Genomic DNA, 25,243 nt, shown 5'->3' with positions numbered 1-25,243 from the left:
TTTAGACATCACTTAATGTAAGATAGACAAATACTCTTTCAAGTTGATCGCTTGAGAACTCCTCATCACTCTACAGATCTCTGTGTGATCATGTGCCTCTTTAAAACTTAAAGATAACACATCACGCGTGCCTTCTAAATTCGTCTTGTTTGACATTGCAAGAAGGACTTTCAGATGCTTTGCAATCAATGCATTTTTACATGTTCTCTCAACGCACAGTACTTAAGATAAATCGCTCTTCGTTGTTTGACGTCTCATTTGAAGGGATCTGACGTTTCAAAATATGGTAGTAATGTTTGGTTTGCGTTTAGACTGATTTTGTTAAATGGGATCTGCTATGTTCAGAGTGACTTCAGACTACTTCCAGCTTTCAACATTCGAAAATTTTTTGTTGTTATCTGGTTTATCCAGTAGCAAATAGCTGTCACGTTCGGCTTAAGCAATCGTCATGAGTTTGCCACCCCTGTGTGAAAATATGTATTTGATGTGCATTTTTTATGCAATTGAAACTTCGTCCATTGAAACCGTTTGAATTTTCCATAAAAGCAGCCGTGTTTGTAATAACAGTGCACAAAAGTTATTCTGGTTATCACTGTAATCTTCTTTACATGCACAACCTTTCAGGAAGTGAACCGGAAAGAAGTACTGTTGAAGCATGTGCCTCTTTTCTGTAGCCGGTAGCAATGAGCAAAATATAATTGGCAACATTTGACACTTTATGCAATTATACAACATTTCTTAACATCAGGTTGACGCAAAATAACTCTGTTTTTCGTGCAGCAATTCGCAGAGTAAACACAAACGCAACTTGATATCCAATAATATTTTGCACCAATGTTGTCATAACAGAGCCAAGTCTGAGAAAATCCTTTTTGTTATTTTCGAAATTGGTTAAAATTACGATTTGAATGAAAATTCGATTTCAAACCACAGCTTGACTATTTAAACTATGCCAACTTTAACTTCAACTTTGAATGGAAGTCGTCCTTTCAAAAGATATCTATTTAAGCTTCTATCCGAATCGTGTATAATGCATAACCTCGTCGTTGTTCTTTTAATCGGATTGGCAATGTCATACTATTTTTCGGCTCTCGTTACAAGCGGTAATGTATCGATATTTTCCATAAGATTTTGAATTAATCTTCTCTTTTCTGTCGGATTTTAAGTGCAGCTAAAATATTGTGATTTTGCTCCACGCCATATATGATGAATCAGCATATTTGTGCTTGACATAAAACAAGCATCCATCAGTGCTTCTTCTTCTTTTTCTTTGTCGTGTGAGCCTCTGGGGACGAGGGGGATCCTTTTACCACCCCATGTTCACAATGTTCCCGGATTAAACTGGATGGCTATAAGAAAGCAGCCAGTCTTTGGTTTCATCCTCCTAGATGGTAGATGCTCAGATCTTCCACTCCTTTAGATAAGCAAAAGCAGCTGGTGCATTGTTGGACATCTAGACCCACTAATTTTATCGCATTTTTGGAAGATAAAACCTTCTGGATGGGCAGTACCGTAGACAGGAGGTCCAGGTTTATTTTTGGACCCGGGCCAAGGAAATATTAGGGTCTCGAAATCTTTTCAGGAGAGACAAGAAAGAAAAACAGCGCATATTCTTTGGAGTCCTAATATTTTCTTTAAAATTGTCTTGTTTAGGAGGGCCGGGTTTTTCGTCGACACTAGGCCTATACATGGCCTATATTATTCCCTAAACAAACTTGTGGATGGACTTATCTTGAATATTTCCTTTCTTACTTGAATTTTTTCTTTAAACATATTTTCAATCCCTACAACTCAACTGCTCATGCATACTCTATTCAACACCTACAAATCACTTTACAGTAGTTTCAACTTGTCCGCAAGAACTATCAGATGCCATTTAAGGGATACGCACGAATTTTTGGTAAAGAAATTCATTTTTGACTACCCTTTTCTCAACAGGCGGTGATCAACATGTTGCCATGCGCGTGGCGGTTGATACACTTGTGTATACAACTGGGCATGCTGTTGTGCATATAACATAGGAGTGCTATAGGCCTTTCAAATTTTTATATTTTATAACACTAGTCGCTATTGGTTGGTTGGTTTAGAATCTTTATCCTCGGACTGTCTTTGATAGGTTTTTTCTGGTAGTTTCGCATACTTGTAGAGGCTCTTGACGCAGGGCCGGTTACCTAGATGGGCAGAGTGAAATTTTTCCGATTGTTGAAGTGTTGTTGGGGAATTATTCCATCCATTAGGTGCTGCTGAATGGAGAGCAGTCCTAAAAGTGCGTTGCTCAAGCGCACACTCCGAGAGTCGAACCAGCGCTCCGAACCACTATGTTTCAAAGTCTTGCATATGTCGATGCGACTGGTTTATCTGTGCAATAAAATATTGCATTGCCATTTATGCATGGCACTTACTGTATGGTCTAGTCGTACAACTGTTCGTGTTCTATAGGCTTAAACCTTTCTGTCATTCTTGGATGTTTAGACTTAGTTTACAGGAGATGTAATACTTTGTTGGATCAACACCAGACGTTGTGTCGGGTTGCTTGTTTGTATACATTGTTTATTTTCCGTAACGTTTTTTGATCAAGTAAGCATCTTTTTAAAGGGAGAACAGGCTCATTTGCATCTTGATAATTGTCTTAGTAATGATTCTACTTGAATGGTTTGCCAATAGTTTTGAGTTTTGACCCTTGTCTGTAGAACACTGACTTTCGCCGAATGCATCTCTGTTCCTGTTGATACTTCAACAAAATGTGCTTTTCTGTGTACAGCGCTATCCTCAGGCTATAGCATGAAGTTTCATGTTGAATAAATCTATGTCAAAATGACACCAATGCATGTTTACTCAAAGTTATCTCTTGTTGAATAGACGTAAAACAATTCTTTTGGTGGTCGCTATGTTTCTGGGATATGAGGTTATTTCAAGGTTAATCAGATTGGAGGATAAACTTTCTTTTTGTGTTGTTCTTCATCATTATGTTATTGAAGCCCGGAAGTTTTTGCACATTACATAATAAGTACGTAATTGCGGTATTGGTCCAACATTGGCAATGTGTCGAGTCATTAGCCTGAGTTGTCTTTCATAATCGCTTGGCATGCCAGCAGACTCGCCTGATAAAAAACGAAATAGTTTAAACAATTTTGTGAAAGGCCAAGGCTAGTGGTTCTCAACCCTTTTCTTTGTAGGTAGCTCTTCAAAATCACTACACTATTTTTCGCAGCCTCTTCTAGACTGGCTGAAAAGTAATAGCGATTTACAATTTAGAAAGTTAGTTGGAATTCTGATGAACAAGAATAACTTCCTATAATCCTATGTCATTTCATAAGCATCCTTAATGATTGAGCATCCACGCCCCTTTTGGGGACATATCTTCCACACTTTATCTGCTGCTGTACTGTGTCAACCTTTATTTCACAGAATTCATCAGTCAATCAACGCTTATTAACCAATTTTATGCTCCACCCGGTGGCGCGCCCCCCTGGTATGGACCTTCCTCGGCCGACTTGGGTCAAGCTCAACAGAATCCGAACCGGAGTCGGTCGCAAGCAAAATTGAAAGATTTTATGATGTCAAATGAGTTTCTTCATCAAAATTTTTTTCATATAAATTTCATTTTACTTAGCATTTTAAATAAAAGAACTTATCTCCCAAGACGTGTGCTTCCAAAAACTCCCGCCATCATTAACCTTTTTGGAAGCTTTTTTACGCAGCGCCATGCGTCGATTGACCCATTGTTACGTACTTGTACTGTAATTCTTGATCTGATGCCGGGTATGTATTAATCTTTTTATAGAAGACTCATTAATGGTTTGACGCCGACGCTCGGAAATGTACGTTTTGGTATCTTTTTGGTATGACCTTACATAAATGTGTCATAGCAAATGTCGTCTGCTGCGAAGTTACCTTGATAAACAATGTAACATCCCCAATACAATGCAATAGCTTTATTATCGATTACTTAATTGTACACAGCTCTTTACCTATCACCAGTAGCGTTGACAGGAGTGCCAAGGGGGTATTTTTGGACTTGGGACCGGTATAATTTCAGGGGTTCGTACCTTTTCCAAGAGGTTGTCCGCAAACTTGAAAAACTCACGCGTATTTACAGGTTATAGAGCGTTTTTCTTAGATGTGTTTTAATTTGGGCCCCAAAGATTTCATTGCTGTTCAAATTGTCTGCTTAACGGCCCTTGTCCCCCACAGTGAAGTCAGTTGATTTATGTCATGGGAAAACACAGCTAAAGGAGACCCACCACTAAGCCAGCTTTTTATAACAACGTATCGCCAAAGATGAGACCCAATTCTTAAACTTAGCTTTCCAGGAAAGTAGTTTTCTCCATCTTTGACTTGTATGAAGCAAGGGCATGGGCTCTATCCAAGGGGGGGTGAGGGGGGTGATCACCCCCCCACTAATTGGAGTGGGGGGGTGATCAATGCAAAATCACCCCCCCACTCATTTGGCTTTGAAAAGGTTTTGTGCTATTTTATTAATCAAATTTTGAAAAATATATTTTCGCTGTTGGCACATTTTGAATTTTTTATCAATATGAATATATATTTCATTTCAATATGATTTTTTGGTTTGGCAACCCTGAACTACAAGCCAGGCGTTTACATTGTGTTTTAACTTAGCTTGCTTGGTAGCCACTTTAACAAGAAAAAATTCTGCCACTGCAAATGACTAGAATGACACCGCCAACCAATCAGAACATGTTATAAGAGGCTACCGTCCAATTGTGACTTCCTCGCACTTAGCCAGAGAGTTAATCTTTGCTTTGAAATTTATTTGGTAATTACAGAAGAAAAAAGAGCAATAGCAGTCGAACCCACGTCAATGAAATGACTACTTTCTAACCCTAACCCCTAAAAAGCCAACCAGTTGCCAACTTAGTCGGCAGCAGTGGCCGAGTGGTTAGCGCGTTGGGCTCGCAGTCGAGAGCCTGCATGTTCGACTCCACCCCCCCCCCCCCCGCACTTGCTGTTGTTTCTCTGGGGAAGAAACTTCACTATGAGTATAATTGCCTCTACTCAGTGATCGATTTCGAGTAATGTAGTACCAAATTTAAGTCATAAGTAGAGTAGACAACCGGAAACAGACATTGCTGTCGGCTGCAGCGTGGGTCAGGTATACGTCAGAAGGCCTACACCGATGCATAGCGCTCAAGTCCGCTTTCTCGCAATGCAGGGTAAAAATATGAAAAACAAATAAACAAACAAACAAACAGCTGATAGAAAATCCAGCACTTGATTTGCTTTGTATCATCTTCTTTTCGCCCTTTTTCACGTCACGAAAAACGTAGTTTATGATTGGTTCGAGTTTTCATTTGCAGTGCGAGAAATATTTCTTGTTAAGTGACTACCAGTTTGCTTACCCAAAAATGCCCTTTCCGAAACATACTTTGTGAAACGATTTGGAAACCCTATGCTTCGATCAGAAAGAAGCTGATGCTGCAATGGGGGGTCTGGGGGGCGTAGCTCCCCAGAAGTTGAAATGACTAGCCTATGACGATTTTAGCCCACTGTCCAAAAATCACCCCCCCGAATTCTAAAAGTGGATAGAGCCCCTGAGCAAGGGTGTCTAGTTGTTTGAAACGTTTTCTAGAGTCCTTGTCGAAGAACCTTTGTAATTTTTAGGTTTTACGTATAGAAAAGTGTGGCCTTATTTATCAAATACAATTTAACAATGTCAGCGGATTTAACCTATTTAACTCATTTATTTAAGTTAGGCCCATTGACGTTTGCAAGTTTTACATGTCTGTGGTAAGTCTACTACAAAGTTAACTTTCTACCAAAGCTCTACAAAAGCAATTCTTGGCAATGTTATTTTCAAAGGAGAACTAAATAATTATTATAGATCTTCTTGAAATCTTTACAAGAAACTTATACCTAATAAATTCTGTCAAAAATACGGAATATTCTAGCCTCAAGAAAGAAATAGGTCCATTTTTGATGAGGATTTATTGACTAGCCTACAGCACATCATGTCAGCACAGTTTGAAATTACGTTGTCGACCCCACTTGGCTTTTCCACGTTACCTGACTGTATAATAATCAAAGTGAACTGTCGTCATATTTTCGCTGAATCAAGTTATTTTCTTTGATATCTCTATTTCTTAGTTAGACACGATTTCATTGTTTATAACTCTCGATTGAAATTCTAACAAATTTTATTGAGAAAATAGTTGTTTTCAATTGTGAAAAGGTTTGGCTTTTTGGTCTTCATTAAATATCAATCTTGTTTTTCTTATCTTGATGCTTGGCACAGCACACGTCACAAGTCTATGGTGCGCAAAACCGAGACAAAGATCGGAAATTGATAGCTATGACACAATGACTTCAACAACTTGCCAATTATTTTAACCTAGTGTTTGACGCACATTGCGGACAAGCGATTATGCAAAAAATGTCTTCCACTCTTGCAATGACAATTCTCACCCATTTTGGCAAAGGAACTGAGTGGATGACTCGTATAAGAGACAATGCTTTCATATCCGGTAGATTCAACTACAAACTTAAAAACTCTGCGACCAGGCTCACAAAGTCCTTTTTTTTCAATTGCTTAGCGTTTGCAAATGGAAAATTAGATGTAAAAAGGACAAATTTCGCAAGCTGAACCTTATGGCTGTTTGCCTATGTAAATCAAAATCAAACAATCAGACAATTTCACCAAAATTACGATTAACTAAATTAAAAAATATTTTTCGTTTACTTCAAAATCACTTAGTTTGCCATTAAATTTCTTTATTGTTTGCATTCACAATGCTAGGTGAGGCGTGCCCATAGTTGTTACATCTTGCCTAATATTCTGTAAAACGGCGTTATCTAAATACTTTTAATATAGTCGTGGTTGTGAACAAAAGGATGTGCTCTCAAATTGAATCTTAGTGACAAAGTCAAACGCGGTTACCAACTATCAAGGTTAGTGAAATCGTTCGTTTCCAATGGTTGAACGTTAATTATACACTCCCTTCCAATGCCACCATCAAACTTCTTTGAATTGTCGGCTCAGACAATACTAGACGTTAGATCAAGCACTCGAACAGTGTAATCTTGTTACTAATTAAACATTGCCAAAATGTATTTACTGTATTTGCACCAAACCTTCATCTTTTAGACTGAGTAGAGAAAATACTCAAGCTTTGATTGTGTTAAACCATACATTTGATACACCGTAATTTCGCGTTATTACAGCGTTGGCTAATTTGGGTCCGGTGCCAATGGCAGCTCTGGCTTTCCAAAACAAGAAAGTGCTACAAAATGAAACAAACCACCTTTATGGCAACAATTATGTAATGGAAAATTCTGACAATATGGCCGAGAAAAGAATTCGTTTTTTCTTCCAATAAATAGCAACTTCCAAAATAAAGTGAAATTTATGAAAATGCACTGTAAAAAAACTACGCTATGTTTTTTCAACTTTCCAGGAAACATCTCAGGCCCCTAGACACACCCCAGGTCCAAAAATAACCTCTGGACCCCTGTCAACGCTACTGTCCATCAACATATATGAAGTTACAACTTAAAATTAACCTTTCAAAGCGAGTGAACTACTTCAAAGCTTCACTTACAAGTTTCGTGGTATTGTGTTGCTGTGAGTAGGATGAGCTATTTCTTTTTGGCAATCCATCCTGCTTCATTTAAATATTAGGTTAGTTTGTATATTGCCGTTTTTGTATATTGTATATTCAAACCGATCAAATTTCCAACACATCATTTTGTTTATCTTGTTTGGCTAGTCTTTCTAAACTACAGAATCAATCTTTTACAAGTCTGAGCAACTATAAATATGAACTTTAATACTAATTCGCTTCTTGGGCGCTAAAATTTCCTTTCCTAAAATTTGTTACAACTTGAAATTTCTTTCAGCAAATCGTTTTATAAAGTTTAGAAGTGGTTTACAACAGATACAGTTTTGTATGTACTTTTGGTATGCTTGCAAGTTGTTTGGAACGGTAACACGACATCTCTTTACAATGCACAAAAAGATTCCAACATGATGTTTACTTACTGTAGAAATCTTTCATGCAATGTTATTTTAACGTTTACAATCAAGCAGATTTACATTTGTTTTAATCATCTGCTGTAAGTGTTTTTCAATTTGTTTGTATCGTAGGTGGAAGACTAAAAACAGCGTCGACAAACAGAGTCTTTTGTTTTTGACGTCACAATGACGTGGGCTGAATATGTCATGTCGTCATTGTTGGCACATGCTCACGTGAGTGCTTATAGTTTGTTGTGTGCTCCATGGTCAGGTTAGTAGAATAACTTGTTTCTTCTTAGTATTTTCTTCAAAAACATGTTTCCTTTCAGCTTCCTGTTGACATTTGAGTTTAGGCAGCTAACACATTTATACAAAAGACGACGTAGCAGTTTTGAAGTTTTTTTTCCAAATATATTTTTCTGTGGCAAAAGCCTTTCAGGCTGAAGGTCCATTCTTTTACCACTGCGAGACTGCTGCAAAACAGCAAGTTTTAAAAGCATTATCCTGAGTGCGTATACCTTCTGTTCTACTTGCTTGATGTAAGATGGTACGATACAATCGTTCATGATGATGAACTCGATCATTTGTACATTGTAGCTAAACGGCAAAGAGACCTGGCTAAGAACTTCGTATGATGATGATACATCGGACAATCCACGATACTATCATCAGTTATTTAATTACTGTCGGCTGCGTAGCCGAGTGGTGAGAGCCCTGGAACGGCAATCGAAAGAGCGCCGGTTCGACACTGCTCAAGAGCATGCGGGTGTGTCTGTGGCAGGACACTTAAAGGCATGCCTGAAGGTGGACACGATTGGCTTCCTTGCCTTCCCGTCTACTTAATCTAAATCTTCAACCACCAGGTGTAAGCCTGGATACGACAAACACTTAATTACTATTATTGTTACGAATAAGATAGCTGTTCACTCATCTCTAGCTGAATGATATTCGCTCAGAATCTGGTTCGTGTGCGGCACTGGGTAACAATCATGAACAGAAAAGGTTAATAAAGAAAAACAGGAAGATTTACTGGAAACAAACACATAGTACATCACACGCTTTTCATTAATGCATGACTCTAATTTGTGTTATTTTTGCAGATAGTTTCGCTTTAACTAGTTTTATTCATTCTTTGCATAAGATTCCAGGGCTTCCGCAAACTATTGCATGTGAATATGCGTGGCGTGCAAAGATCTTTTTGCATATCATGTCTATCGTGTGTGTTTTCTAAAACCACAACTAGAAAAACTGAACTCAATTTCCGTTCTTCCGTTGCCATGCAATGAATCCTATCTTTGTTGGTGTTAGTTTTTTATTATTAAGACCAAAAAGCGAAGTTGTAGGCTATTATACATGGCTGTAAGAAAATGAGTCAGTTTGTAATATTTATTCAGTTTATTAGAGATTCGCTGAGTCCAAATAAACGCCAATTTTTCTGCAAAACACAGGCAAAATTCAAAATGTTCTTTTTAGTATAAACTTTTTCTTCGCAAGTTCAGAGGTCGAAGGGCTTTACCTTTAATTATCCGTAAGATAAACTCAGGCGAAAATAATGATTGCACGAATAAGGTAGAGGCCTTTTATTTGTATATTTACTTGTCAAACAAAGGAGGCAGCTGGTTTCGTTGGCCCTGTGGTCTTTCAGCGTCATCCTAACACCAGCATCATATTCAATATCACATCACATTGTGTGTTATAAAGTACCTAACGTGCTGTTGTAACAAATGTAAATTAGGTTGAATCTGGAGCATGGAGATGACTTTCTTTCAAGGGGTAGAATCATGAATTCCGTTGTCATAAAAGTTTGCTTTACTTTAAAACTGGTCATTGGAAAATTTATTTTTCACTATAGCTGAACATTAATTTAAGACACCACATTTGCCAATGTTTTATGTTTTGGAGCTAGTGATAAATAGAAATCTTGTAGCTCATTATGTAACTTATGTTTATTCCCTTTTTCCTCAAAATCCTTTTTGTTAAAAAGCTTCAAGACTGCAGTTTAACTCTTTAATTGGCTCAGACGGCTTTTCCAATCACTTTTAAAAATCGAAAATACGTCTTCAAAGCGATTGCTTAGTCTGTCACCTTGTCGTTTTACTGAGACTTACTGTCATTTAGGTTGATCATGCTTCTGTTTCTAAGCCTCTGAAATTTTGGATGAGACATTTCTCTCAGACATGCAAAGTCGTGGGTCAAATGCACAGCTTCATAAGCCTTTGTTTCAGTGGGTTTTTTTTGCTTTGAGTTGCAAAAGCAAGACTAATTATGCACGCGCTATTGCAACTTGGAAGATCTCGCCATCTAAATAGTCACAGCCCTGTTCCATTACCAAGCAATCCAATTACGGTATTCAGAGGATTTGCTGGGAGAGAAAAACACTTTCTCCTTACGCTTTGTTCAAATTACGACTGTCTCATTTTCTTAAAATAAATTTTAAGTGCTTGTTTTGTTTGGCAACACATGTGATGAGTGTAGGTGTTGAGCAAAGTGTCTGATCGGTTTCTATCAAACCGAAATTTTTCAGTTTCTACTGGTCAGACAATATGTACCATCTTTATCATTGTTCAGTTTGCAATTATTCCCACCGATTTTCTATCTACCCAAAGCACTTTAAAACGGGATAAAGGACAAAAAGGTTGTTGGATATGCTCGAAATTTAAATTCCCATTTTTCTTTGTCACGCCATAAAAAGAAAGAATTTAAAGTCAGTAATCTGTCATTATTGTAAAGTAATTCACGTTAATGTTTGCTTAGCTTTCTGGAATTATTGTTCTCTTCTTTTGTTATGCATAATACTTATGTGATGTAATAGGAACGTCATTTCAATGTAACTTGTAAGATTTCAAGTGTCCCGGTTAAGTCTTGTTCAGTTAATGAGAATTGATTTGATGAAAGACCAGTTTTAACCTGTGACGTGTGATAAAAACCAGTTGTAAAGCTTGTTGAGTTTGGGATCGTACATGTCATTGCTGTTGCGTATCAATATGTGTCCGAAACATCCTAGAAATGTAATAAGGGGCCGGCATCCTTTTGTGAAGAAAGATCTCAAAATTTACGAAACTTTAAAGAGTGTTTAAACTTTTGTATAAGTTACAGTACAGTACGTGCAACATTGTACTGGTTGCTGGTGTTTGCCAAAGCAATACCAAAAGATATCATAATAAAATTTTAAATTATTATTTTTCGCATAAAATACTAACAACTTGAAATTTTATAAAAAAAAATGTTACGCATGAACTATTGACTTAAAAATAAAGCTTCTTAATCTTTTATGTATTTTTTATGTAGGCCTCGTTTTAATGTTATTAAATATTTAAAAACACTTTTTCCACTCCGCTTTTTGCTAGCTTTCTCTAGCCTGGTGACCTACCGGGTGCTAAATCTATTCCTTTTTCGGACTGGATAATATAATTATAGGTTTTTCGCCCGTGTTGTCAAAGAATACTTTCATATGAAATCTGTCTTATGAAGAATTACAAAACCTATTATTATTAACGTTGCTTAAAAAAACATTTCTTTGTGTTGTGTCTGATCGATATTTGATTTTCATCCCACGCTTGTTGTCTTTTTGAAAGTGTTGTTTCACAACAAAGTGCTTCCATACTTGGCTTTGAGATCCGAATGAGTGAGAACTAATGCGAAAAGCTCTTCTCCTAGCGACAACGAAACCGGTGAATCAGAAAAATTAAGTATCCTTTGAAGGGTTTTGCCGATCTCTGGATAAGATTCCATTACTCATTCTTTTACTTGCAATTAAATTGTTTCCTGCCTTTCTTCCTTCTTCCTAACTAGCAAAAGTGGCCCTTTTTACATTGATTCAACGTCTGGAGACTAACTTGTCACTGCATAAAAAACTATTTTGCGATTTGAGTTCTTTGATGGATATTTTTTCATTCAGTATTATGCTGTTCTGCAAAATTGACATCGATTTGGCCTCTGCCTTATCAACAAGAGTTTTTCTTCTTTCCGTTTATGTTTTGTCGCATGCTAACTTTTTCAAAGATATTTTTCAAACTGACCAGGAAAGACGCATAAAATAATTGTAACTAAAGTTTGGTCACTAAAGTCATAACTGAATTTCACAAAACGCCACAAAGAAAAAGAAAGGTCAAATGGGGCAATTTAAGCGCTAGAAGGAAGAACCAGGGTCCAACAACTAATTCCGGCAAAGCTCTCGCTCAGAAGAGCCATTTCTTCATGGGGCACCACAAAGGATGAGACTTTCTCGGCGTTGGGAGGTACAGTGTTTCAACTAAAAAAATTTAAGCAGGGAAGTTGTCAGTATTCGTGTATGGATAACCAACAGCCAACAGATGGTGTTGTCACAATATCTATTTAAAAAAACAAAGGCTGATGTCAGCTGTACTTTTACACAGCCTTTTTTGAATAAAGGTTATTCTCAACAAACGACCACTTTATCTAGAAAGGAGCATACTTCCTGGCCATCAGCACAAAGCCAAGTAGGCCTACCCACAAGAACAGCGGGCATTCATGCTACAATCGGCTGCTGAGAAAGAAACTTCACTATCATTTTTTTCATCCACGATTTTCGAATTATATTGAACATATTCAGATACAAGTGTGATTCCAAAAATATTACCTGACTTTTGGGCTGACTCAGTTAACATTCATTGGTGTAGCACATCGATGAAGTCAGTCATGTCTGACTGTCGAAACGTTAAACCAAACTCAGATTTTAACATCTCATGATAGTTTTAACAACAAGAGTATAAAAATAACATAGAAAATGTGCCATTTAAACAACCTAATTACGGGTAATTCCATGAACTGAACTATGGATCGATGTTGCATAAGACACGATCCAAAACGGACCAGGATGATAAAAGAATCAATATTCGCCTATAGTTACGCGATCTCACCAAAATACTTCTACCTTTAACGAGCTTTAACACTTAAATTAGCACTTTAACAATCACAATATTGGGCGTCTGACCCTCCTGTGGGCAATTGCACAGTTCATTGCAGACAAAAAGTCACCGATGTCAAGCCACTTGATTTTAAGCCTATGGGGTTACCAGATCACCACATTTCGCATGATCTCGGATTAAAGCTGCTTGGTTAAAAAATCATAAGACTTGGTTTTCTAGAAACAAGTGTGTCATTTTTCAGTTGTTCCAACATCGCCCGATGATATCATTCACCTTTAGAATTTTTTCTGCATTCTGTTGAATGTTAATCGCAAGAGATCATATTAACTTGAGCTAGAGAAGCCTATGAAGTTGTTTTGTTTTGACTGCGTGTCACTTATTTTCTGTTGTGATATTGGCTGATCACCTTCTCCGTGAAAGGATTGCCAAGAACACGGGTGAATGGTTGGCCCAACAAGTAAGGTTTGATTCTCCGTGCAAATAAAGCATTCCTCAGTTGTTTGCTGCTTTTCTCTCTGATTATGTTTTGTTGCATGCAAACTTTCTCAACTGGCATTCTTCAACAGGGAGTTGCTACTTTCTGTGTGTGGATAACCAACAAGCTCTAAGTGGTGTTGCCATAACTCCTGTTTTTTGAAGTACCCACCAGTGTCGTAATTTCCATAATTTTTTATTGGTAAATTTCATGGTATACATAATCTGATATAGGAAATACGAAAATTCATGAACTCCTTCACATGAACTCGATACCAGGAACTCCTTCACGTGAACTCGGTTCCATGAACACTTTCACATGAACACGGTTCCATGAACTCCTTCACCGCTGCAAAATTAGCTTACGTGCAAAAGCTTTTAATTTTAAAACCGATGTTGTTGTACACGTGTTTCCCGTGCTGTACAAGGTACAAAAACCTAATCTGGCTTCACTTTCTCAAAAGCCGATTAATATTTTGCGACAGCAGGGGAATTAACACATCCGCGTTTGCCTATGAAGCAACTACATTCCTCATACATGTCAAGATAATGTTGTATATCATTACACGACAAAGTGTTTGTTGTCTATTAAACAGCTCGCACAAATTTTATCTCATTTCTCAGGAAATTACATAACATTAAGCGAGAGTCATTAGTAAGCAGGTGGCTTGCTTAGCCTACACTTTTGCCTTTAGCCAAAGTTTTTTGAAACTGATTTGCAGATACTCATTTTTGTCATTTCTTGCCTTGTTTAACTTTTGTGTGTCGTATTTCTTGCAGTTCCATAATATCACTTTCCAGGTATTTTTTCTAACGCCATTGGTTGCTTTAATATTTGAATAAAGTTTTTGTTTTGAAAGGATTGTTACATCAAGAAGGTGCACATAATGGATGCCTTGTACAGAAGTTAAGAATGGGTTATGGAAAACAGTAGATAAAAACGAGAAAAATGTAAATGAGCTTGAACACCAGTGTACAATTATCGTAGTAAGAGTAGGCTGCATAGCCAAGTATTGAGACCGTCTGACAGACGTTGTACTTCACCAAGTTACAATTTTTTCCTGTGCGAAGTGTAATGACACGCTTGAAAGTGGACACGAAGATTGGCTTCATTTTTTCCCGTCTAGGCTACTTGAGTTATATCTCTACCACCAGGCACAAACAGAAACTGGATTAAAAAATAAAAATTTAAAGCGGCAACAATTTGAAACAACTCTTTGACAAAGAAAATAACTCGGCAGCAAACACTGGCGTTGTCTTTTCAAATAAGAGCCAAGTTTTATTCCATTGCAGTTATGTATCACTTCGATAATGATACCGTGCCTTACTCTATTGAAGAGGATATGCCCAGGATTTATAGTCTAAACGTTTCTAAGCTTAATCGCCTGCATCGAATTGCAGATGATTCGGCAATTGCGATAATCCATTTCCATGCAAACCACTATAGGTCGATTCTCGTAAAGATTATGTTGCAAGCTAAGAATGCCTCCTGCTCAAGATACTGTACAAAGAAACGCTGATATACAAAGCGTAAAAGCTTAAGACGTCACAAAAACATATGCAATGTCACCATATCATGTTGATGCATTGATCAGTTATCAAGAAATTTCAAAAGTACATTGAATGGAATAGTAAATTTACTTTATTTTGTGGTCAAGCGTTTGTAAATCCATTGAGTGATCGCTTCCCAGTCAACCAATTCTGTCCTTTTTACATTGATTCAACGTCTGCAGACGACGGATTTTGCTGTCTGGGAGAGTCTCGGTCGAGATCAAGGTTGTTTTTGAAAGATTATAAGATTTATTTATGGCTGAGTCCAGACAATGACGTTAAAATATGACAAGATGATTTCTTCCTATCTTGACCACGTCAATTGTGGAGTAGAATTGCATAATCGGATTAATCGTTTTAACGTTCTTAAACGTTGAAATGATGTATAAATAACAACTATTGTTGGCTTCAGTGCTCAGATTCTCACTTGAAAAGATATACTCTATAATTTGATAGTTAATATAATGATATGCAATAATGATAGCAAGCAACTTTTGTCAGCTGGAAAAACTTAGTTTTTTTTGTTTGACAACCAATAAGAATCTATTCTTTTTGTGTAAGGAGCTAAAAATTCTGAGGAACCTTTTGAGACTCTTTGTGTTAGGTCTCCATCTATGAAAAAATGCCATGAAGTTTTGAATTTGGCACTTTGTGAAACAATTGGTGAGTTGCTTATGCGTGGCCTGACTAGAGTGCTTTTTTGTTCAAGACAAAAAAGACAGCAATGTTGAACACACACCTATGTTCATGATGGGTGGTTGTTATCTAGCTTGGCGTTATTGAGAATCCGCGTCAAAACGCTTTCTGTTTCGAGTGTTGTCATATTTTGGTTTTGCAGCATTTGCCACTTTTCATGCATTTAAAACACGACATAAATCACTGCTTGTTAATGCCTACCTTTGGTATAATTCCTACTTACTTTTTTCCTTTTTTTTTTAACTTTGAAAAGGTTTTATCTCATTTCAATGTCAAACTCTTGACGTGTTTTCTTGACATTTGACTCCGAGTGCTGTCAAGTATAACGGTTTTGTGTTTGAAGAAAAGCAGAAGTCAGTCATTCTGAAAACAACATGTTTTGCGTGGCATGCTTGAGTGGCTTGTTGCAGATAAACTGTGAGTTGTTTCTTTACGAAATGCATACGCCGTGAGGTCAACCCTGTCAAAGATACTTCTATTCTCTTTACAAAGAAGCTTAGTCCTAGAGGTTTGTCAAAACCCAGATCTTTTCTGAAGGGTGTGTTCTAGCTGGACCTGAATAATAATGCAGTAAAAGTTGAACGATTTTGTGTTGTTTCAATGTAACCCGGTTTATCGAGTCAGCTTAGCAGGTTTAGTAGTCTTATCAGAAGTTGTTCATCATGTAAATAGTTTAGTTAAGTAGCTGATACTAGAAATGACAATAACCTTTTAGTACTCTCCAAAGGATACTCGCCTCATTTGACATTCCCCAAGTCATGGCTCTGGAATGCTGACACGGAACGCTAAGACTGTATCATTTATTTGGGAACTTGTTTCGATCTGGAATTGAAGGCTGTACCGCAGAAACTTACAGTTTTCAATTTCGTATCACGCTGCAAAATGTTTCAGTACAGTGTGGTTCAACCCATGGTTCAAGTCAACCGATCAAAAAAGACAACAGTTTTATGTTGCACATTTTCTTCGGCGAGAAAAGTTTTGTCCATCCGGAGCATGAGACGTGGTTGCTTCGTGGTCGCTGTAAAAACATTGCTTCGTTGGTGTCTGTGTGACTCAATAGTCTGCTCCTGTAGGTAGTTGTAGCGTTGATAAGAGGTTCAAAAGGTACTTTTGGACCCGGGCCCGGCAGGACTTTAAGGGCCCGTAATCGTTTCAAGGGGCTTGAAAAAACCAAAAAAAAACCTACTTTTTTTGGATATAGTAGAGAGAGAAAGAGAGAGAGAGAAAAGAGAAAACTTTTATTTCGTCTGTTGCGAGAATAGTACGGTACAATTATAAACAATACAAACAAAAATAGCACCCCAACAAACTAGAGTGCACAACAGACAGGAAGCAGTGAAAGACTATAATAGTCATCGAGTCACTTAGTAGCGCATTTTTCTTAGAAATATCATGATTGGAGGCTCGAGGATTTCAATGGTACTGGGGGAGGGGAGGGGGGAACAAATAATCCTCTCAACTCCTTGCATCTGTGGGGGGCGTTAAACCTCACATTACATATTCATCTCAGCAATGGAGATTAAGTTCACCATTCTTTCAAAACTCAAGTATAGATACTAAACTCATGTTCAGCAAACGTTTCAAAAACTATACTATCTTCATCCTCAATGTTATAAATTAATGTACTAGTCTGTACATTTATAACAATTCAGCCCGACACAACTCAAGGGATATTTTCTTCACTTCAATGTCTTCTCGTTAGAAAAATAGAAACGAGCATTTCTTATTATCACATTAAAGCGAAAGCGAAACCAATAAAAGTCATCACTTATTTATCTGTGGCAGCGTTTCGTTTCAATAAAAAGTAAAACTAGAAGCATCTAGATTGGTTTAAGACAGAATAATTAACTGTTTTTACATTAATTCAACGTCTGCAAACGTTGAATCAATGTAAAAAACAATTGATTTGCTGTCTGGATAAAAGCCTTTACTTTCCGTTTCGTTGTATGACCACCACATCGGCAGCTTAATGTAAACAATCTTGAAGGCAACCGACAATACGAAATTTGGGGACAAAAGGTCATACTACTGACGATCTGCAAAAACTTAATTAGAAAGCTTTCTTGATGTTGGTTCTGTGTTTCGTGGGAAGCATTACTTCCTGAAGATTTTCTCCTACAAGATTCGTGGTGAAGAATCATGACTTTTTTCGACATGCGCATGGCAAACGATCGGAAGGGGATACGTGCCTTCCTTTATACAGGCTTCTCTTGACACCGTTTAACATTTCTCCCGCAACAAATGAATTAATCATTCATTCATAAAAGTATGTAAAAACTTTACCCACGCTGTTTCGCGCGACAAAAGAATCTTCGATGGCTTTTTATCGTAGAAGATTGAAAAGAACAAAAAAACGACTCTTTTGGGTCTAAAGCTGGCACGCACCACGCAGTAGCATGCTCACAAAAGTAATATTTGAGTAGCTGACGCTGGTTATTCTTCTAGTGAAATAGAAATACTAGAATACTAAATGGTACGTAAATTGAATTAGCTTTGCACAGAGTTAAACAACAGACACATTTACAGTTTTGTTCAAAAACAGCAATAACCTATTCCTTGTACATTTTTTTTACATTTTTTGTATTTCCTTCACTTTATATTTCACGATTTTGCAAGCTGGCATTACAACAGACTTTCAGCAATACATTTCTTTGGTGTTTGATAAAGATAATTTGCGAAGTTTTGTTTTAAGTGAACAATATGTTCAACTGAACAGTTGTGCTGTGAATTTAGATTTTCATCCTGTATTTGAATGTTCTTTGTTTCGTGTTTACGTTGTAGCCTACAAGCTTTCTGTTTTGGTGCGAGGTTATTTCTCTTTTCCTAGGTTTTGAAGCTGAAAAGCGCTGTTCGCAGTCTTGTATCTCTCACCGGCTTTTCGAGGAAATGAAAATCGCTGTAAGCCGAGTCAATCAGTTTGGTCTTTTGTTACTGTGATTCACAGAGACAGCACAATTGATATCACCTTTGATGATGTCACAATACGTGGAAGTGTTTCTTCGTAGTATTTCCTTTGTTTCGCAATTGCTGTATGTGAATAATGTTTTTATGAATGAACGGTTTAATTGCGTTGCCTCCATCTTACTAGTCACTACAAGGGGACTTTTTAAACACTATCAGTACCCTAAGTTCACAGCATACGAATTCATTCTTTCATTTGCAGACTGATGTTTCAAAAGTTTTGAGTTAAACTTCTCGTGATTGGCTATGTTGCACTTTGTGAAAAGTGTCATTGAAAAGGTTTATTTTACAAGTTAAGTTACGTTTACTAGTATTACTACTATACCTTCGTAGCCGTTTATCCATTCATATCCCGCACTGATCCGAGTTTCATTCATAAAAGCGCGCATGCTGCTACTATAGTAGTGGCGTTCAGTGAAGAAATAATTAGCATAAACTGCAGTTCTGCTTTTCCTTCTGCTCTTTCTTCACATCTTAAACAGCAGGCGCTGTTTTCCGCCTACATGAGCCCTAACAACAGCATGTACCAACGGAGATGCTTATGACGCTTCCTCTTTGTATTGCTGTTCAGACGGGAAAATCTTCATCCTGTCGTTTTTGATGAAAGCACCACCAAATAAGTAGAACAAGGGCTTGTCACGTGATGTTGCTGTACTGCGTTGTCATCAACATCATGCAAAGCAGCCGAAGAAAACAGTTTTTGTATGTTCATTTGGTTTAAGCTGCAGTTAGTTTAACTGCTTGAACCATAAACGATTCGATCATTCAACCGTTTATTCATCACATTCAAAGCTATTTCTAAAGTCCACCACAACTAAACTTATCTTTGATGACAGCTCGTCTGTTTGGAGAACTCTTTCATCCTCGAACTCAAGCTGACAAAGCTCGTTCCGAAACGAAACGTTGGCGGTTTAATTTACTTGTTCAGTTCAGCAGACCATTGCCTTAAGAAGGGACATAGGCATTCCTTCTAAAGCAGCGTACTGTTTATAATCATGAGAATGATTAAGGGCTATAGTCTAGGGGGCGCCACTCCGAAATCGACCGTATACCTTTAAGTGTCTTGCCAAAGACGCAGCTACATGCTCTTGAGCGGTGTCGAACTGGTGCCCTATCGAACGTCGAACCAGTGCTCCCATCACTCGGCTATGCAGCCGGCAATTTACTTGCAAAAGGTTGGAACCACCGACCACAGGCATGAACCTAGCCAGAAAATCGGTTGTTGTTACATAAATTCGACGTCTGCAGACGTTGAATCTACGTTTCAACAGTACGCGCCTAGAATAGAACCCTTGTCATTGGAGCCTGTCGCTTTTTTCAACAAAACAACACAACAAAACTTTTTTCAACTTTTATCGATTAATCTCTAGTGGAAGGGGGTAAACGTCATCTTCCAGAGAGGTCATTCAGTTTGTGATTTATTTCAGATGCAGTGTCTCCAAGTTTATATTTGAACAACACAAAAGCGGTTGAGCTGCTGTTTATGTGACGTCACAAAGCGCTGACGTGTGGTTCAATATTGTCTGATGATCAAACACGTTTGTTTATCACCATTTTGTAAATAATTCATCATTCGCAAAAGTAAATTTCACTAATTGAATGAAAATCCAATCTTGCTTTACTCATCAAAACGTCATAAGGAGATTTTCTTGGCGAGGTCAATGTATTTATGTGTGTCTAGTACTACAGTCTGGATTTTAAGACGATGCAAATTAAAAGGCTCTGGATTTATAGGCTCCAAGTTATGTTGATCCAATTGAAGATCCCAATTGATGATGTGACTTTTTCATTTGTTTAGTTTTAACAGAATTTTGAAGTTCGATAAAATCTTATTTGCAACAGGTACAGTACCTTAAGTTGCAGTAGTTACAGTCAGTAACGGTGACAGAGGGATTCCAGAGGGATTCCAGAAATTTTTCGACCTAGGGCCGGGATGACTTTGGAACCCGTAAACCTTTCTAAGGGGCCTGGAACTTAAAGAAATCATTATTATTTGGATATAGTGCGTTTTTTCTTGAAAGTGCCTTAATTTGGGGCACGAGGATGGCATTGGCACCGGCCCAAATTATCCTTTCTCGGCTCTGGTTACACTTACAGTATCTTGATTGACATTTTTTTCACCGAACTATGGTTGTTATTGTTGTGTTACATTCAAAATCAAGCATCGCTTCTTATATTTCTCCACACCAGCAAAGTTGTGATTCATATTTTCATTGATTTTTTTGAGATGTTTTTTAAAATAAGACTTTCTCAATATCGAGTTGCAGAATCCCAATGTGCTGGCATTAGATGCAATGTTAATGTGGGGGCTTATGCAACGTATGGGCGATGCTCTTAGCAAAACAACAAGCCTCACATTACTAGCTTGTGGAATAAGTGGTGCTGTGCGCACTGCCTAATTATCATTCTTTTCTTTTATTCCATAGTTTTTACACAACTCAAGTAGGCTATTGACAAAGACAAAAAATGTTTTATTATTTGTGACTTCCTGCTTTCATTCTGTTTTACTCAAACGTACGATGTGGCGAGACTAATTTAGTTTCTTGCGCGATCATCTGTGGTGACCGAAGGAAAACGTCAAAGTATGTTACGTATTTTTGAAGTGATTTTCAATATTTGTTTTTCAAGCAACCACAGCAAGAAAAACCATTCAAGCAAGAAAAACGATTTTGTTGCAATTTATTTTGTTATCGTGTGTTCTTGGGCTTTATCTTGAACCGGTAATTCATAATGTTCAGTCGTAAAGCAATTAAAGTGGAGTCACACACTGGTATCCACTTTGTAAAACGAAGAATAGAATTGCCAAGGTCATGGGCCGCGTTAGATGTACACATTTCTAGCTAATATTATTTTTAAAATTATTGGTTAGTTGAACACATGGTTTTAATAATAATAATGCGTGTTTTTATATAGCAGTGAATTTATAGCAGATATACAGTACTTTGCTCTTAGCGCTTTACAAAGCAGATAAGGCCAACGCAGCTACAATGGCGGCGCAGCAAAGTAGGCCTACAACGTACAAGTGTGCTAATATTTATGATGTAGACTTACCAATCTACTGTTTCACACTTGTACTAACCAAAAATCACGTCTGGTTTCTTGTTTTAACATCTCATTATGCCCTCGCCAGGAATTATCAAACCTTCGTTTATCAATGTTGGCAGCAATAGCATCCAATCCGTCATTGGGAGTTGATACAAGATTTGTTATTTAGGAAAAGAAAAAATGTGATTTTTTATGAAACGTCAGTAACCAACTTTTATTTCAGCATTTTGTTGATTTATTTTCTTCTTATTTTTAGCTTTTATGTTTTATTTGTTTGTGCAATTTACCCATGAAACGGCTGTAACTCAAAGAATGTTTAATGTAAAGAGGGTAACAAATTGTGTCATGTTCACCACGACCAACTAAGACCAGCTACTTGCTAATAAAGTGACGACAGACTTATCCCATTCTCCAATTTAAACAAGTTTTACTTCTATTCAATGTATCAAAATAGTTGACTTGTTAAAAACTAATCGTTCTTTTTCATTCAAGAGACCGTGATTTTGAGTAAATTGGCCGTTACCTGTTGTTCTGTGAAATCTAATATATTGGTTTTTACGCCAGGTTGCTTTGGCAAATGACTTTCGTCATTTCCTTAGGGAGTATCAGTTGTTCGTTCAATACAGTATCAATTTTGGGAATTCTTTTTTATTGCGACCCATTCAATCATTCTCTAAAGAATCTATTCTAGAGTATCGTTTTTTTTTTTTTTTTTTCAATTGAGAGTATCGTGTGTTTTTTTTTTTTTTTTTTAATTGAATGTGTAAAGTTTCACAAAAGCTGCAGGTAGTGGCTACAGTTGGTGTAAGTTCGCATATTGCAAAATTTTCCTGTGTGTTTGTGTTTCAATTAAAAAAGACATGAATTTGATTGCCATAAAAGCTATTTAACACTGAAACGGTGTCCCCATGGAAAAGTTGCTTGCTTTAGGACTCAGTTTTAGTCTAGGGTGGTGAGTTGTGCAAGTTTATTTTAACCAATTGCCTACCTTGTAAATTTGAAAAAAATCAAACAACAGAGATAATGAAAAAATGTTTTGCCATGGTTCTTCTTGAGACTAAGCTAGGCTACCAACAAGATATTGAAGGATATAACGACTGACAATCTAGATCGGGTTTATCTTGTAGATTTCAAAAATCAGGTTTGGATTGTTAGGCCTGAATTGATGCACGACCGCACCCATTAGTTTTCTGTGGAATTTGAACAAGAAGGTTTTTCTTGCGTTTGAAAAAAACTCAAACATTTAAAAAAGGTGTCGCTTGCTTTGTAAGAAAGTTGTTCATGTCTGATTTATATGTCCTTATCTGACTTTTAAGCTAATATTTCACAACATTTTAAAATAAAACACTGCGAAATTAGTTGAACAAACCCGATAAACTGGATCTATTTTTTCAAAATTTTGAAGCTTTGCCCAAACTCTTTTATAACAGAAGAGACTCCCTTACTTTTCTCCCTTCGGTTTTGGTCATTTTTTCCGTTCCTGATTAAGAAAGTTTGCGATAAGTTCGGCTTTCAAGTAAAAAAAGGCTCCTCATATAAATATCATTCTGACAAGCATCGTCGCCACATATGTTCCATTTGCTCAAGGATTCGTAAGTGAGCAAGAGGTTTGGTCAGAAATATCTGTGAGCACAATTTTTACGGTGTATAACATGAAGGCAACTTAAATTATTCTCTTGTCAGATTTTAACATGTCCTTTGGACAAAATCGTTGTTAAGTTACAGACTTCATTTGTTTGGTGAGCGTAGCTTCCGATTGAAACGAAAGCTCTTAACATTTCTGTTTTAAAAATACTTTGAGATTTACCAGCAGCATCGTTTCGACTTGACATTCGCTCTGTCGGCTCTTTATAAAGTGGAATCTCAGCAGAGAAGCTCAGATGTGCGAACCATATTGTGATGGTCAACGTTTCACCGCCTGCGCTTCTGTGACGCATCAGAACACATGCTGAATGTTGCTGATGTCTTGTTTACAAGAGATGTTGTCAACAAAAACATCCTATCTCCATAACTTCCTTTGAGCAGCAATGTGAGAAGCTTAGGTATAAAAACAGGCCACATAAGGCGATAACAAAACTGCAAAGTTTTTACATGAATGTAAAACTTTATTTTTTTTCAAGTTTGAAGTTGGCTTTTTGTTTTAATTTATTTTTGATATATTGTCGCATTGGTCTTGAATTTTTTTTATGGTGACCACACTTTCTGTTTCTGAAGTTGAAAGGCAGTTTGGGAGTTTTGTTAATAAAACAACGAGCTTCTAATATGGTCTGCAGTATTTAGCCCACATTTTTGTAAAGAAAATCGTATGTTTTACTTACTTCTCTTTTAATTTTCGACCGTTTCTTCATATATTATTAGCATATTTATTTGAAAATTTTAATGTTGTTGGAGACATTTCCTTCAGTCTAGACAAGGATTGAGGTTTATTCATGTTGAATATTTGTTTAATACAGCACAAGGAAAAACTTGACTATTGAACTACCGATACTCTGCTTTGTGCAAATACCTAGTCTGCCAAACCCACAGATATTCTCCATACCATAAATCAACAAAACATAGAACCAATAATATTTGTCTACTACCCTTGCCTTTGCTTTAAAAGTATACATGTTTCTCACGCTATTTCATGAATGTGCGTTGATCAAAGTGATTGACCACCTGAACCAGAGTTGCCAGTTTCGAGGTTTTCTCGTGGAATTGGACCAGTTTTGTTTTGGAGTCGCGAGAAAATTTTAGCAGTTGCGGTTGTTTTTCGTTTAGTTTCGTTCCATTTTTACCAATTTTTTTCGCTTTTGACTATATTTTGCGCAAATTTATCATATTTTGGGCTTGTTTCATCACTTGTCACAATTGGGATACTTTCGGGTGACTTTTCAGTTGCAATTTGGTTGGAAATTTAAAGAACATCTGGCAACTCTGGTTGAACCTTCTGCCGCACTACGTGTATCATCAGATTTTGTTGCCAGTGTCGTCTATGCTGTTTTTTCGATGATTCCAACTGATGTTTCTCAGGATCAAGGTGGTGTTTGTTTGTTGATGTCAATTAAGTGCTGGAACCATCATGGAAAAATGATGCCTTTTGACGTAGATTTTACCGTTTGATAAACTGTATTTGCGTTGAGGCAACAAAAAAATTCCTGTCAATATTTACGATCCTGTCGCCATCGTAAGATGACGTAAAGACTGTAAAATTGATTAATTTTATCATAATCGGTGCACCTTCAATCGGAACATGAGTTATCCCTGCTTTGTAAAGTCGTCGTTGGCCTTTCAAAGTGATTGCTGATAATAATCTAATCTAGTTATGACAATTACTTTCACGTTATTCACTTCATCACTCTAATAGCCGCGTCTCATAGCTCTGGCGATTGTTTCAAAAATGTGTCTTTGGTCTAGTTCAGGGGTTCTTAACCAGGGGTGCACGCACCACTAAGGGGTGCGAGACCTATGCCTAGACGGTGCGGGGATGCTAAATTATTATCAAGATTTGTTATAATATGACGTAAGAAGCAAAGTTGTTTTATCAGGTTTCAACAAAAATTTCGAACTGTAGGCGACTATTACTTTTCAGCCAATCCTATAGGAGGGGGTGAGAGAACTGGTTGGTAATTTCAAGGTGGTGCCGACAAGACAAAAGGTTAAGAACCGCTGGTCT

Source organism: Aplidium turbinatum, chromosome 3 (assembly GCF_918807975.1).
Source record: "Aplidium turbinatum chromosome 3, kaAplTurb1.1, whole genome shotgun sequence".
Lineage (NCBI taxonomy): Eukaryota > Metazoa > Chordata > Ascidiacea > Aplousobranchia > Polyclinidae > Aplidium > Aplidium turbinatum.
The sequence above is the reverse complement of the archived record's forward strand: the minus strand, read 5'-3'. Positions refer to the sequence as shown.